Source organism: Notamacropus eugenii, chromosome 3 (assembly GCF_028372415.1).
Source record: "Notamacropus eugenii isolate mMacEug1 chromosome 3, mMacEug1.pri_v2, whole genome shotgun sequence".
Classification (NCBI taxonomy): domain Eukaryota; kingdom Metazoa; phylum Chordata; class Mammalia; order Diprotodontia; family Macropodidae; genus Notamacropus; species Notamacropus eugenii.
This window is the reverse complement of record NC_092874.1, coordinates 421,334,074-421,348,573: the sequence shown is the minus strand read 5'-3', so window position 1 is coordinate 421,348,573 and position 14,500 is coordinate 421,334,074. Positions and strand designations below refer to the sequence as shown.

The window sequence follows — 14,500 nt, the reverse complement described above, 5'->3', positions numbered from 1 at the left end:
TTGATAATGTCATGAAAGATGATGTCTAGTCTCTTTTTTTTATCATGGCTTTCAGGTAGTTCCATAATTTTTAAATTGTCTCTAATGGATCTATTTTCCAGGTCAATTGTTTTTCCAATGAGATATTTCACAGTCTTCTATTTTTGCATTCTTTTGGTTTTGTTTTGTAATATCTTGATTTCTCATAAAGCCATTAGCTTCCATCTGCTCCATTCTAATTGTTAAAGAACTATTTTCTTCAGTGAGCTTTTGAACCTCCTTTTCCATTTGGCTAATTCTGCTTTTTGTCCTCATTGGCTTTTGGGGCCTCTTTTGCCATTTGAGTTAGTCTATTTTTAAAGGTGTTATTTTCTTCAGCATTTTTTTGGGTCTCCTTTAGCAATTTCTTGTTTTTTTCATGATTTTCTTGCATTCCTCTCATTTCTCTTCCCAATTTTTCCTGCACCTCTCTGACTTGATTTTCAAAATCCTTTTTGAGCTCTTCCATGGCCTGAGACCATTACAAATTTATTTTGGAGGTTTTGGTTGCAGAAGCCTTGACTTTTATGTCTTCCTCTGATGGTAAGCATTGTTCTTCCTCATCCAAAAGGATGGAAGAAAATACCTGTTCACCAAGAAATTAACCTTCTTATTTTTCCTGTTTTTGGGGCATTTTGCCAGCCAGTTACTTGACTTTTGAGTCCTTTGTCAAGAGGGGGATATGCTCTGGTGACCTGTAAGTTCCCAGTTCCTCCAAGGTGTCACAAACAAGGGAGAGGAGTTTACTCCTCTCCTGGTCTGCGTTGTGGTCTGGGAGGTACCAAAGCTTTTCTGCTCAGGGTTTGCAAGTAAAATTCCCTTTCCAGAGCTTCCACCAGCTCCACCATGCCAGCAGTCTTCCTCACCCCCAGGTTGTCACTCAGGGCTGAGACCCAGATCATTGGCTCAATTCCTCCAGGGTCTTTAGGCCAAGGGCTCCAAAAATGGATGCTGCTGCTACTGCTACTGCCACCTGGAGCTGGGCTAGGGGAGGACCCTGTTGTCTTCTCAAAGCTTTCGTTGGCATTTGTGGGCTGAGTGATCTGGGAAGCACAGCTGCTGCTGGGTATTCCGCCCCCCCAAGGCCTTCTCTGGTCCTCTTTCTGCTGGTGCCACATGGCCAAGACTGGGCTGGGCTCCAGGAGCTGCACTTCACTCCACACCCCATGCTGTAGACCTTTCCTGTTGGCTCTCCAGGCTGCCCTGGGCTAGAAATCTCCTTCACTCCATTGCTTTGTGGTTTCCACTGCTCTAGAGTTTGTTTAGAGTTATTTTTACAGGTATTTTGTGGGGTGTGAGGGAAGAGCTAGAGTAGATTTTTCTACTCCTCCATCTTGGCTCTGCCTCCTTGCTTGTAATATTTTCTCCTTGATCTGGGAACTCTGAATTTGACTACAATATTCCTAGGAGTTTTCCTTTTGGGATCTCTTTCAGGAGGTGATTGGTAAATTCTTTACATTTCTATTTTCCATGCTGGTTCTAGAATATCAAGGCGATTTTCCTTGATATTTTCTTGGAAGATGATGTTTAGGCTCATTGTTTTCAGGTAGACCAATAATTTTTAAATTATCTCTACTGAATCTCTTTTCCAGGTCAATTGTTTTTCCAGTGAGATATTTTATATTGTCTACTATTTTTTCATTCTTTTGGTTTTGTTTTATAATTTCTTAATTTCTCATAAAGTCATTAGCTTTCATCTGCTCCATTCTCATTTTTAAAGAACTATTTTCTTCAGTGAGCTTTTGGACCTCCTTTTCCATTTGACCAATTCTTCTTTTTAAGGTATTCTTCTTCTCATTGGCTTTTTGGATCTCTTTTGCCATTTGGGTTAGTCTATTTTTAAAGTTATTTTTTTCTTCAACATTTTTGTGTGTGTCTCTTTTAGCAAGCTGTTGACTTGTTTTTCGTGATTTTCTTGCATTACTCTCATTTCTCTTCCCAATTTTTCCTCCACCTCTCTTACTTGATTTTCAAAATCTTTTTTGTACTCTTCCATGGCCAGAGACCATTTCATATTTTTTTTTTGAAGGCCTTGAATATAGGAGCCTTGATCTTGCTGTCTTTCTCCAGTTGCATGCTTTGATCTTCTTCACCCAAAAGGATGGAAGAAAATACCTTTTCACCAAGAAAGTAACCTTCTATAGTCTTATTTTTTCCCCTTTTGGGGCATTTCCCCAACCAGTTATTTGATTTTTGAGACCTTTGTCAAGTGGAGGGTGTACTACCCCAGGCTTCAGAGTTTTGTGCAGCTGTTCTCCAAGATATCTCTAGGGATCTGTAATTTCTCAGTTCCTCCAACATGGTATACACAAGGGAGGGGTGTTTACTCTCTCCTGGTCTGTATTATGCACTGTGAGCAACCACAAGCATTCTTTTCTGCCCTGCCTCTGCGTGTAGGATTTCCTCTCCACAGCTGCCCCTAGCTCTGCCATGCCAGAGCTTCTCCTCACCCCAAGACCACCATTCAGAACTGAGACCCAGGTCAGCTGCTTGATTCTCCACCATCTGTAGACTGAGGTTGGGGCCCCACTGTGCTCCCCTCTCACCCAGAAAAAAGAGCTTTTTCACTGACCTTTGAAACTGTCTTTGGTGTTTGTGGATTGAGAAACTTGGAAACTACAGCAGCTGCCCATGATTCAGTGCCCTGAAGCCTGCTCTAGTCCATTCTGTTCCAGCATGGACCATGCTGGGCTGTGCTCCACTCTGAACCTGATGCAATACACCCTTCTTGTTGGCCTTCCAGATTGTCTTCGACTGGAAATCTGTTTCACTTTGTCATTTTGTGGCTTCTCCTGCTCTAGAATTGGTTTAGAGTCATTTTTTGTAGATATTTTAAGGGCTTTAGGGGGAAAACTCAAGCAGGTCCATGCTTCTTGTCTCCACCCCCTGGATAACTCACTTTAATTCAACACTTATTAATCCCCTACTATATACAAAAGAGGGAGTCTAGTGTAATGGTGAGAGTGTTGGGCTTGTGGTCAGGAAAACCTGAATTCAAATCCTAGCTCTGATATTTATTAAATTTATTTATTTAACTTTTAACATTCATTTTCACAAAATTTTGGGTTACAAATTTTCTCCCCTTTTATCCCCTCCCCCCCAAACACCAAGCATTCTAATTTCCCCTATGACCAATCTGCTCTCTCTTCTATCATCCCTCTCTGCCCTTGTCTCAATCTTCTCTTTTGTCCTGTAGGGCCAGATAGCTTTCTATACCCCTTTACCTGTATTTCTTATTTCCTAGTGGCAAGAACATTACTCGACAGTTGATCCTAACACTTTGAGTTCCACATTCTTTACCTCCCTCCCTCTCCACCCCTTCCCTTTGGAAAGCAAGCAATTCAATATAGGCCAAATCTGTGTAGTTTTGCAAATGACTTCCATAATAGTTGTGTTGTATAAGACTAACTATATTTCCCTCCATCCTATCCTGTCCCCCATTACTTCTATTCTCTTTTAATCCTATCCCTCCCCATGTGTGTCGACCTCGAACTGCACTCTCCTCCCCTCGAACTGCACTCTCCTCCCCATGCCCTCCCTTCTATCATCCCCCCCACCCTGCTTGTCCCCTTATCCCCCACTTTCCTGTATTATGAGATAGGTATTCCTACCAAAATGAGTGTGCATTTTATTCTTTCCTTTAGTGGAATGTGATGAGAGTAGACTTCATGTTTTTCTCTTACCTCCCCTCTTTATCCCTCCACTAATGAGTCTTTTGCTTGCCTCTTTTATGAGAGATAATTTGCCCCATTCAATTTCTCCCTTTCTCCTCCCAATATATTTCTCTCTCACTGCTTGATTTCATTTTTTTTTTAAGATATGATCCCATCCTCTTCAATTCACTCTGTGCACTCTGTCTCTATGTATGTGTGCGTGTGTGCATGTGTGTGTGTGTGTGTGTGTAATCCCACCCAGTACCCAGATACTGAAATGTTTCAAGAGTTACAAATATTGTCTTTCCATGTAGGAATGTAAACAGTTCAGCTTTAGTAAGTCCCTTATGACTTCTCTTTGCTGTTCACCTTTTCATGGTTCTCTTCATTCTTGTGTTTGAAAGTCAAATTTTCTTTTCAGCTCTGGTCTTTTCATCAAGAAAATTTGAAAATGCTCTATTTCATTGAATGACCACTTTTTCCCCTGAAGTATTATACTCAGTTTTGCTGGGTAGGTGATTCTTGGTTTTAGTCCTAGTTCCTTTGACTTCTGGAATATCCTATTCCATGCCCTTCTGTCCCTTAATGTAGAGGCTGCTAGATCTTGTGTTATCCTGATTGTATTTCCACAATACTTGAATTGTTTCTTTCTAGCTGCTTGCAATATTTTCTCCTTGACCTGGGAACTCTGGAATTTGGCCACAATGTTCCTAGGAGTTTTTCTTTTTGGATCTCTTTCATGTGGTGTTCTGTGGATTCCTTGAATATATATTTTGCCCTCTGGTTCTAGAACATCAGGGCAGTTTTCCTTGATAATTTCATGAAAGATGATGTCTAGGCTCTTCTTTTGATCATGGCTTTCAGGTAGTCCCATAATTTTTAAATTGTCTCTCCTGGATCTATTTTCCTGGTCTGTTGTTTTTCCAATGAGATATTTCACATTATCTTCCATTTTTCCATTCTTCTCTCTTTGTTCTGTGATATCATGCTTTCTCATAAAGTCATTAGCCTCCATCTGTGCCATTTTAATTTTGAAAGAACTATTTTCTTCAGTGAGCTTTTGAATTTCCTTTTCCATTTGGCTAATTCTGCTTTTGAAAGCATTCTCCTCCTCATTGGCTTTTTGAACCTCTTTTGCCAATTGAGTTAGGCTAGTTTTCAAGGTGTTAATTTCTTCAACATTTTTTTGGGTCTCCTTTAGCAGGGAGCTGATCTGCTTTTCATGCTTTTCTTTCATCTCTCTCATTTCTCTTCCCAGTTTTTCCTCCACCTCTCTAACTTGATTTTCAAAATTCTTTTTGAGCTCTTCCATGGCCTGAGCCCATTGGGAGGGCTGGGACACAGAAGCCTTGATTTCTGTGTCTTTGCCTGATGGTAAGCATTGTTCTTCCTCATCAGAAAGGAAGGGAGGAAATGTCTGTTCTCCAAGAAAGTAACCTTCTATTGTCTTATTTCTTTTCCCTTTTCTGGGCATTTTCCCAGCAGTGACTTGACCTCTGAATATTCTCCTCACACCCACCTCGCCTCCTGATCCTCCCAGCCAAAGTTTGGGGTCTGAGATTCAAATGCTGCTTCCAGCCTTAGGGCTTTTGGCGGGGGTAGGGCTGCTATTCAGTGTGAGATTAAGATCAGGTGCTCAGGTGGGGGCAGGGCTGCCTCTCAGGCTCAGTTCCCTCAGGGGGTTTATGCACAGACCTTCCACAATGGATCCAGGCTCCCGCCCACTTGTGGAGCCCTGGTCTGCAGCCGCCTCTCAGCTTCTACCTCCGGGGGCCCTGAATTATGGGGGCACCCCACTCCCCTCTCGACCCGCCAAAGAGACTCTCTCACCGACCCCCGTCACCTGTGGGTGGAGGTACTTGTGTGGCCGCTGGTGATCCCGTCCCTGAAGCCTGGTCGGATCTGTTTCTCTCGGTGCCGCGGCCGCAGCCGCAGCAGGTCTGGGCTGGGCTCCACGTCTGCAGCGCGATGGACCTTTTGCGAGAGGTTTGCAGGTCCCTCTCTGGGTGGAGGGACCTGCGTGGCCGCTGGGAATCCCATCCCTGAAGCCCGCTCGGATCTTTTCCTCTCGGTGCCACGGCCGCGGCAGGGCTGCCCTCTGCTCCCAGTCCCGGCGCCCAGTCCGCAGCGCGAAGGACCCCCCGCGAGAGGTTTGCAGGTCTCTCCGGAACAGAAATCTCCCTCGCTCCAATGTTCCGTGGCCTCTGGGTGCAGAATTTGCCGCGAGTTACTTCCCTGTAGCCGTTCTATGTGTTGTGGGTCTAGCTCTGATATTTATTAGCTACGCGTCCTTAGGCATTTCACTCAACTAACCTCTCATAGTCTAAAGCTGATTTCTGTTGGTAGAGAGGATTTACTTACCAGAAATCCTACATCGTGATGAAATTATAGATCACTTAACTATTCACATTTTGTGTTATTAAACACTGGGATTATACTTGAATGTATCTGTGATCTCATTGGCTCACGAGTTCCATCTAACAACACATATGGCAACCTAGTGATGTCTATTTGTGATTCTCATGCAGGTACTCCCAAAAGTTTGCCATTGGGGTTGTACTAATGTACTGAAGGCACTAGGGTTATAAAGACAAAAGTAAAATAGTTCCTGGACTCAAGGAATTTATAATCTATGGGGAGTAACATTATCTATCTAGAGATTTAGAGTAATTTTAAGAGGGGCAGAGCACTAATTATTGGCGGTCAAGAAAGGTCTCATGTTGGTGGCCTCTGGTGATAAAGGCCTAAACTAGGGTAGAACCTGTGTGTTCAGATAAAAGGAGATGGATATAACAGATACAGACTGACAAAAGCTTGATAGCAGATGAGATGGAGAGGAGGAGGGTTTGGCAAGAGCCAGTGGTGACACCAAGATTTTGAACTCCAGTGATTGGAAGAATGCTGATAAGCTCAACAGAAATGGGAACATTAGGTAAAGGGGTAGATTTTAAACCCATAACATTCCATCAGAATATTTTTAGAAGTGGGGCAGCTAGGTGGTACAATGAATAGAACACTGGCCCTGAGTCAGAAGGACCTGAGTTCAGATCCTGCCTCAGATACGTGATACTTACTAGCTGTGTGACCTTGGGCAAACCACTTAACCCTAATTGCCTTGCCTTCCCCCCTCCAAAAAAAAAAAAAAGAATATTTTTAGAATTAAAGATTTGTAGCCCAGCATTTTGCTCATGGTTTAGAATATCTCAGGCCCCCATGGGAGGAGAGCTATTGTCATTCTTTTGGTTACTTTTCAGATTAGCATGAATAATATTCATATTTTGATTGATGTTAAGATCAAATTCCTTATTTCCAGTGATAGCTTACACTGCATTACAAGAAATAAACAAGTCTACATATAATCATCAGAATGACTCAGTACTAATTAAAAAAGAGGGAGCCTGATTAGTGGAACAAACCAGGTATACAACTTATAGAAGCAAACCAACATAGTAGCAAGGGTTGACAAACCCAAAGACCCTAATTACTGGAATAAGAACTTATTATCTGATGAAATCTGATGGGAAAACTGGAGAGCAGACTGGCAGAAATTGGGTCTAGATCAGCACTTCATATCTACACACCACGATAAAACTATAAATGAACAAATAATTTAAACATAAAAGATGAAATTGTAATCTAATTAGAGAAGCAAGGAGGAAATTGCCTTTCTGAGAGATGGATAGGGAAAGACTTCATGGCCAAACAAGAGATAGAGAAGATCAATAAAAATAAAATGGACAATTTTGATTATATAGATTATTTTTAAAATTTTGCACAAAAATATTGAGTTAAAATTAGAAGGGAGCCAGAAAAACAGGAACAAATCTTTAAAGCAAGTTTCCTTGATAAAAGTCTGATATCCAAGAAGTGAAAAAAAAGATGCTAATATATAAGTGCTATTCCCCAGTAAACAAATGGCTAAAGGATGTTAACAGGTAGTTTTTAAAGGAAGAAGTTCAAGCTATCGATAATAAATTAAATTACTAATAATTAGAGAAATGCAAAAAGCAATTCTGTAGTTCTACCTGACACTTACCAAATTTGCAAAGATGACCAAACAAAGGAAAATGACGAATGTTTGAGGGACTTTGGGTGGAGTTGTGGTTGGATCTTGCCAATCTGGAAAACAATTTGGAACTGTGCTCTTTTAAAAGTCACTAAACTGTGCTTTTACTTTGATTCAACAGTACTACCACTAAGCCTATAACCCCAAGAATCCAAAGAAAAGAGGAAAAGGGCCAATACATACAAAAATATTTTAGCAGCTCTTTTCATTGGGAATAACTAAATAAAATGATGGAATACTACCCACCTCCTGCCAGAAAAGTAATGGGTTAAAAGTGCAGAATGAGACACATTTTTGGTCATAACTAATGAGGGAATTAGCTTCATATCATTTAATGGTTGTCCATTTGTTATGAGGAATATCTCTGTCTTTCAAATTAGGGCAAGTAGGAAGTGAAAAGGAGAGAGAGTAAGTACTTGTTAAGAGGAAAATAAAGAAAATAAAAACAAATCATTAAGCTTTTGGCCAAAGTTATACCACAACAGAAATCACAATGAGCAAAATTGAGTCTTAGAGGCAGAGAGAAATCTTGGAGGAAAATAACCGTTTAGAAAGCACAAGTGAGGTGTGTTATCATCAGCGGCTGCCTGAGCTGGAGGAAATTAACTTTACCCCCTAAGAACCAGGGTGAGCTGTTCCTCTGATGCTGGTGATCTGATTTAGATGTGTATCTCAGTCTAGCTGAGACCAGTTATTGAAGTGAGGAAATCTATTTGATATTTTTGGAGCCAGAGCACCAAATTCTGGTAAATAGAAGAAGGTTAGGAAAGAGCTCCCAGTATGAGCTTAGAGATATTATTGACTTCCTTCAGAGCAAAGCTGTTTCCTGGCTATCGAGTTATTCTTGTCTATATCCTCAACCACAACCTGATCTCCTGCCTCCAGTTTCAAACTGGTTATTAATCTTAGACCTAGCCTAACTCCAAATCCCAGCCATGAACTGTTGTATAACCCAAACTCCAGACTAGCCTCCCTAAGCTTGACATGACTTAAATTCTTAGTTAATTAATCCTATTATCCCCAGTCATAGGTGACCCTTTAAAATCCAGGTAATCATTGAACAAAGGTGTGCCATTAGTGGTAAAAGGGATTTGGAGAAAAGAGTATGGATGGTTTCATTTAAATCTTTTCTACTTTTTTGGAGACTCACAGAGTGTGAAACAGCCACCTCAATTTTCTGTGTGAAGAATAACTTGTACTAATAGTTAACACTTATATAGGACCTGCTATGTGCTAGGCACTTTACAATTATTAGCTCATTTGATCCTCACAGCAACCCTGTGACATAGGTGCCATTATTGTTATTCACATTTTTTACAGATGAGGAAACTGAGGCAAACAGAGGTTAAGTGACTTTTCCAGGGTCACATAGCTCATACATATCTGGGGCAGGTTTTGAACTCAGGTCTTCCTGAGCCACCTAGCTGCCCCTATTATAATATTAATGATTGTGAAACCACTTACCAAATATATACACATTATACAACATTTCAGTTGATTGGTATATGGATGGACAGATGAATTTATAGTTTGAAAATTAAATAACTTATGGACCTATGTACACTATTTAAGAACAGTGCTTCAAATGCTTTGAAAATATGAATTAATGAATAACATATCTCAAGACAGCTGCCATTGTGAAGGTCTTTGAATGTAAGGCCAATTATCTCAATTGAATTTGAAGCATGGAAAAAAAAAGCTCCATCCATTTTCTGGCCAGTCTTTGTTCTTTTTCCTAAAGAATTTTAATGTATATTAATTAATTGCCTGAAGTAATGCCAATAAATCTAACAAGACTTGTCTGAAGCTTAAATGCACAGAGGAAACCATGTTTGTTTCAAGGAGAACACACTCACATGCACACACTTCCTGAAAATGGCATTAAGAAAGTTATTAATTTAGATGGAACTTAATGAAATCTTTAATGACTTTTTAAAATTGTTTTATTTCACTCCAGATTTTAATTTGAATTAAATCATTATGATTGTTAAATTAGCTAAACACTAAATTAAGAAATGCAAATGAGGCAAATCCCCTATCCATTCTAGATACTGTTTTTATTGATATGTTGTTGATTAGTGGGGTGGAACAAATACCCATTATGTCTGTTATTCCTAGTGCAAATTCTTGACTCTTCATTAAATGTAGTATATTTGATTAAAAACTCTGTTGAGTAAGCAACCAGGAAAGCTCCAGTTAAATGTAAACTTGGCCACTTATTAATTGGGTTAAAGTCATACAGTGTCAGAGTTGGATGATCTAGTCCTGCCTATACCTGAACAGAAATTTATTCTACCATTTTCCTGGAAGGTGACCCTCCAGTCTTCATGTGAAGACCTCGAAAATGGAGGAGCTCACTTATGCCTGAGTTAGCCCATTCCATTTAGAGGGCAACTCCATTGGTTAGGAAGTTTCCTTCCTTCATTCGATTGTTTGTGTAGTTATTCCTTCCTCCAGCTCACATACCCACTCCTCATCCATGTCTTATCCTTGACAGTTCTGGGCTATGACAATCCTTTTTTTAAAATTTATTTTTAAAGTGTTTGGTAGATGCTCCTTTCTCCTTTTTCACAGCAAATCTCTTTTCCCAATGACTTCATCCACCCTAGAAAAAGAACTTTCCCTTTTGTAAGCAAATAAGTACAATTAAGGAAAAACTTACATTGGCCATGTCTGGAAACATGTGCCTTATTCCACAGCTGTAACCTGTCACCTTTCTACTGAGGGGCGGGAGACATGCTTCACCATCAGTCCTGGGATGTCACCATTGGTCCCTGTGCTGATCACAATTTACAAGTCTTTCAGTCTGGTTTTTCTTTACATTTTTATAAATTATCTCCTGATTTTTGTTACTGTACTTTGTATCTCTTTACATTTTCTCCCCAGGGCTCTTTGAATCCTTCAGATTTTTAATCTTTCTTTTTTCTTTCTCTCTTTCTTTCTTTTTTTTATATTTTCTTCACGATAACATTAATTATATTCATTTACTGCAATTTGTACAGCCATTCCCCAGTGACGGGGCACTCACTTTCCTTCCAGTTGTTCACTACTGTAAAAAATGATGCTAATAATTACTTTTGTACATATGGGACCTTTCACTTTGTCTTTGACCTGCTTGAAGCATATACCTAGTAGTACTATCATAAATGATGACTAGCCTTTACATAGTGCTTTAAAATTTGCAAAATATGTGTTGTATGAAAGGAGAGAAGGTTAGCACTCCCCTTGATAAGGATGGAAGAGGTCCTAGTGGCCTTTACAACACATATACGGTTAAGGCATTGCCACCTACTCTGTGGCATCTAACCATGTTTTGCATTGTTTGAGAGGTACTCTCATCTGATTTGTTCAAAGGAGGGAACAATAATCTTAAGTAGATAATCCTAACTAGCTCTATAGGTAGTAGGAGGGGAAGGGGGAAGAAAGGGGAGGGTGGCTAAAAGGGAGGAAAGAAGCAATAAGAGTAAAGGGGAGTAAAAGGGAGGGGGGCTAAAAGAAAGAGGGGAAGGCTGCAGGAGGAGGGGGAGAAAAGTGAATACTATTGAGGAGGGGAAGGGAGACGGGAGAGCTAAAAGCACAAATGGTGGGAAAGAGGTTGGAGGGAAATACACAGATTGTAATCATAACTGTGAATGTGAATGGAATGAACTCTCCCATAAAACGGAGATGGATAGCAGAATGGATTAAAAGCCATAATCCAACAATATGCTGCTTACAAGAAACACATTTGAAACGGGGGGATACACATAGGATAAAGGTCAAAGGATGGAGCAGAATATATTGTGCTTCAGCTCATGTAAGAAAGGCAGGAGTAGCAATCCTAATCTCAGACAAAGCAAAAGCAGAAATAGATCTAATCAAAAGGGATAAGGATGGAAACTATATCCTGCTAAAAGGCACCATAGACAATGAAGCAATATCATTACTAAACATGTATGCTCCAAGTGGTATAGCATCCAGATTCTTAGAGGAGAGGTTGGGGGAGTTGAAGGAAGAAATTGATAGCAAAACTATACTAGTGGGGGACCTCAACCTCCCCCTCTCTGAACTCGATAAATCCAACCTCAAAATAAACAAGAAAGAGGTTAAGGAGGTAAATAAAACTCTGGATAAGGTAGATATGATAGGTCTTTGGAGAAAATTAAATGGGAATAGAAAGGAATATACCTTTTTCTCAGCGGTACATGGAACATTTACAAAAATTGACCATGTACTAGGACATAAAAATCTCACAATCCAGTGCAGAAAGGTAGAGATAATCAATGCATCCTTTTCAGATCATAATGCATTAAAAATTACATGTAATAAAAGGCCATGGAAAGAGAAACCAAAAATCAATTGGAAACTAAATAATCTAATTCTAAAGAAGGGTTGGGTTAAAGAAGAAATCATAGAAACAATCAACAATTTCATTCAAGAGAATGACAATAGTGAGACAACATACCAAAACTTATGGGATACTGCAAAAGCAGTTATTAGGGGAAGTTTTATATCTTTGAATGCTTACATAAATAAAATAGAGAAAGAGGAGATCAATGACTTAGGCTTGCAGTTGAAAAAGCTAGAAAAAGAACAAATTGAAAATCCCCAAGTAAATACCAAATTAGAAATACTGAAAACCAAAGGAAAGATTAATAAAATTGAAATTAAGAAAACTATTGAATTAATAAATAAAACCAATAGTTGGTTTTATGAAAAAACTAATAAAATTGATAAACCTTTGGTCAATCTGATTTAAAAAAAGAAAGAAGAAAATCAAATTACTAATATTAAAAATGAAAGGGGTGAACTCACCTCCAATGAGGAGGAAATTAAAACAATAATTAGAAACTACTTTGTCCAACTTTATGCCCACAAATTCGATAATCTAAACGAGATGGATGAATATTTTAAAAAATACAAATTGCCCAGATTAACAGAAGAGGAAGTTGAATACTTAAACAACCCCATCTCAGAAAAAGAAATTGAACAAGCCATCAATGAACTCCCTAGGAAAAAATCTCCAGGGCCAGATGGATTCACAAGTGAATTCTATCAAACATTTAAAGAACAGTTAATTCCAATATTACATACACTATTTTTGAAAATTGGGGAAGAAGGAGTCCTCCCAAATTCTTTCTATGATACAAATATGGTTTTGATACCCAAACCAGGAAGAGACAAAACAGAGAAAGAAAATTATAGACCAATTTCCCCAATGAATATAGATGCAAAAATTTTAAATAAGATTTTAGCAAAACGAATACAGCATCTTATCAGGAGATTAATACATTATGATCAGGTAGAATTCATACCAGGACTACAGGGCTGGTTCAATATTAGGAAAACTATTACCATTATCGATCACATCAACAACAAAGCTAACAAAAATCACATGATTATCTGAATAGATGCAGAAAAAGCTTTTGACAAAATACAACATCCATTCCTACTAAAAACATTGGAGAACGTAGGAATAAAGGGAACTTTCCATAAAATAATAAGCAGTATCTATCTAAAACCTTCAGCAAGCATTATATGCAATGGGGATAAGCTAGATGCATTCCCAATAAGATCAGGGGTGAAACAAGGTTGTCCATTATCACCACTATTATTCAATATGGTACTAGAAATGTTAGCTGTAGCAATTAGACAAGATAAAGATATTCAAGGAATAAGAATAGCCAAAGAAGAAACTAAGTTATCACTCTTTGCAGATGATATGATGATTTACCTAGAGAATCCCAGAGATTCAAGTAAAAAATTACTTGAATTAATAAACAACTTTGGCAAAGTTGCAGGGTACAAAATAAACCCACACAAATCTTCTGCATTCCTATATATTAGCAACAAAGTCCAACAGCAAGAGATAGAAAGAGAAATCCCATTTAAAGCTAGGGTAGACAGTATAAAATACTTAGGAGTCTACCTGCCAAAACAAACCCAGGGATTATATGAACACAATTACAAGACACTTTTTGCACAAATAAAGTCAGATTTAAGTAAGTGGAAAAACATTACTTGCTCATGGGTAGGCCGTGCTAATATAATAAAAATGACAATTCTATCCAAATTAATATACTTATTTAGTGCCATACCAATTAAACTATCAGACAATTACTTTCTAGAGCTGGATAAAATAATATCAAAATTCATTTGAAAAAACAAAAGGTCCAGAATATCAAAGGGACTAATGAAAAGAAATGCTTTGGAAGGTGGCTTAGCGCTACCAGACCTCAAACTGTACTATAAAGCAGCAATTATCAAAACCACTTGGTATTGGCTAAGAAACAGAGAGGTAGACAAGTGGAATAGACTTGGCACTCAAGATGCAGTAGGCAAGGAATATAGCAACCTTCTGTTTAATAAACCCAAAGACCCCAGCTTCTGGGATAAGAACTCATTGTTTGACAAAAATTGCTGGGAAAACTGGATAACAGTGTGGCAGAAATTAGGCATAGACCCATACCTGACACCGTACACAAGAATAAAGTCCAAATGGGTACATGATTTAGGTATAAAGATTGATACCATGAATAAACTGGAGAAGCAAGGAATAGTGTATTTATCAGATCTATGGAGAAGGGAAGAATTCTTTACTAAAGGAGAGATAGAATGCATTATGAAATGCAAAATGGATAACTTTGATTACATTAAACTGAGAAGTTTTTGCACAACCAAACCCAATGCAACCAAAATCCGGAGGGATGTAGTAAATTGGTAAAGAATTTTTACAGCTAAGCTCGGGGATAAAGGCCTCATTTCTAGAATATATAGAGAACTG

The 14,500-nt window shown here is 38.9% G+C and overlaps 1 protein-coding gene and 1 non-coding gene across 4 annotated transcripts in view; both read left to right on the top strand.

Moving 5' to 3' along the window:
- Window positions 1-14,500, top strand: part of XYLB (xylulokinase) — a 240,423-nt gene that overhangs the window by 134,827 nt on the left and 91,096 nt on the right. The window lies entirely within an intron of this gene.
- Window positions 10,928-11,052, top strand: LOC140497932 (U6atac minor spliceosomal RNA). Its single transcript, XR_011964934.1, has one exon. It is a non-coding gene; the product is annotated as a U6atac minor spliceosomal RNA (small nuclear RNA).